Here is a 2,756-nt window from a genome sequence, read left to right as displayed (position 1 = left end):
CTTGTCACATACATTTTGAGGAGAATGATACCAGGAGAGGGAATGACCCCAGCAAACAAGAGATTAATTGGGATCAGTATTTTGTAATTAGGTATATTTCAACAGCTTTTTATTGAGAGCTAGTTAGTTCATTTTGCATGACTGCAAGGGAACACATCCCTCAACCAACAAATGCACCATGAGCTCTCACTGGATTTATGATGGTAAAGTCTTTTATTGGCAAATTAGAGAACCTCAGCATACTAAATTGATATAAAATGACCAACTTTCTCTTTTACTTTAAAAATAATAGGAAATTCGAAATGGATCTGTCTCCCTATGAGCATTTTTCATCCTTTTATTGTCTCTTTGGGGATGTTAATGCTTTTGGACTACTGCCTGCTGCCTTGGCCTCACCTCCTAAGTGGATATGTGGTGGTAGCAGTGCACCCTCATAGAGGCAGAAGGCTGATTACATTTCCATTAAAGACCAGAGCCAAGGCAGCCTGCTAACTTCCCTGCCAATACCAGTTAGATTTTTAATACGCCCAGTTCAGTGTGAAGAACCACCTTTCTTTATAGAGAACAAACAGAATAAAAAATTTAAGATTGTAATAGAGAAATAGAATTTTTCTTTTTATATTTGTATGTTATGAAATTGTCATTTGCCTTTCTTTATCACAAGTTACCCTATTGTCTGATTTTTAGCAGACTCTTATGCTGCCTTTTTCTGATTCTATTTGTTCACTGCAGATATCAGTGAATTAACTGAACAAATGTACATGTCACAATTATAGTCACTCATGCATCAAACAGCTGTAACATGTCCATTATGTCTGATACATGTTGTTAAGTATTAGAACTTCTAAAATGAATGTGGCACAACCACTGCCTTCAAAAAGCTTGACAATCTTAGTCTGTCCATGTGGAACACATTCTGAGAATAAATTTTAGAAACCCCGTGAAGGGAACAAACATTCTCATAGTATTATGTAGTGCAACAAACAAAAATGGCCACAAAAGGTTCTAGGATTCCTATTATCCCCAGTTGGCTTAAATGCTAATGGTCTCTGTAGCAATCATTGCTAAAATTACATTGCTTTTCTCTTTTAAGTTCTTCCCATTTTTATGAAATAAATATTTGTGCTCCATCCAATATTAATTTGCATGTGTCAAAACTTCCAAAGTGATGGTGTTTAGAGGTGGGATTTAGGAAAGATATTGGGTTTAGATGATATCATAAAGGCAAGGCATACTTCATGAATCACATATGCAAAGTAAGGTCATGTGAGCACATAGAAAGAAGGTAGGTATCTCCAAAGTAGGAAGGGAGACATTAGCAAAATACGGAGGCACAGGGACACTGGCCACAGATATACAGGCTTATCACTATGGAAATAAATTTCTATTATTTAAGCCACAAAAATATGTCATGGGAGTATAAGGTGACTAATATATCCATCTGATAGTAGGTACTATGTTTTAATACTTGTTTAATACCTACCATGGTGCTGAAAGGTGGCTATTGTCTTTATTCTATTGGTTCATACATTGAGGTTAAGGCACTGAAGTTATTTGCTTCTGGTGATATACCTAATGTAAGTGACAAGTCAGAATTGAAGCCCATTTCCATGTGATCTCTACTAACCAATGGCACCTTTCATGGTGTGGACTTACTAATCTCTGGTCTTGGAATGACAAAATATTCTACTCAGATGCTGATAGTCTATGTTAGCATTTCTTTTTTTTCAACTCAATTTAGCAACAATAATACAAAAATAATTTCCCTTGTTTTAAAGTATTCCATTGCTTGACAGTAATCTATCATACACACAATGAAGTCAGGAGCTCCAGAGGTATAATCTTCCTCACTCATTGCTTAATTTTACAATGTAAGGAGATGTAATATAGCAGTTGTTGGACAAGGTATGCTAGCACGTCCATCATCTGATGACTGGCCTGCTTCTGTACAGCTACAGCTCTGTACAGGCTTTGATGGGAATGCATTTGGTGGAGGTGCATTTATCGAGTCTGTCATTCAGGAAGCCAGACTGCTGTTCTGCTGTATTTTCTTATTATTTTTCTTGGGATTTCTAGAAGCACAGCTTTTCAAGTATGGAGGTTGTATACATTTCATAATACCTTATTTTCATGGGATATTTTGAACTTGTAAGTTTTCTTGAGTGGATGAATTAATGATCTTTTATTCCTGGGTCAGTATCTATCTATTTACTTGTTTTGAACCCAGCCCATCCAGTTAGTGCTGTTTGTACCCGAGAAAACTACCAGGAACCATTCTTAAAAGTGTCCCTTCCTCCCACACAACAGATATCCAACTACAAATATCTCCTTATTTAGGACTGGAATCTTCTCCCAAATTCGTGCTGGATTTTTCTATTTTTCTCTCATTAAAAATAGATTTTTTCATATAAAATATTCTGATTACATTTCCCTCTCACACAACATCTCGAGATTCTCCCTTCCTTCCCTCTCTTTTGATTTAATACATTTTTGTCTCTCTTTAGACAACATCAGGTATTGAATAAAATAATAATAAATTAAATGAAATAAAATAAAACAAAAACAAACAAACTGGAAAGTGACAAAGGAAGCAAACAAGAAAAAGAGCCAAAAAAGTATAAGTAGCATATAAATAAAGAGGCCCACATGTTCCTACACACAAGAATCTCATAAAAACACAAAATTGGAAGCTATGCATATACATATACAAATGACCTGACAAAACATTGTGAGGCAAAGAACATCCAAAGATGACA

This window comes from Alexandromys fortis, unplaced genomic scaffold (genome assembly GCF_014885135.2).
Source record: "Alexandromys fortis isolate MF-2015 unplaced genomic scaffold, M_Fortis_MF-2015_v1.1 scaffold_4, whole genome shotgun sequence".
Taxonomy (NCBI): domain Eukaryota; kingdom Metazoa; phylum Chordata; class Mammalia; order Rodentia; family Cricetidae; genus Alexandromys; species Alexandromys fortis.
The sequence above is the reverse complement of the archived record's forward strand: the minus strand, read 5'-3'. Positions refer to the sequence as shown.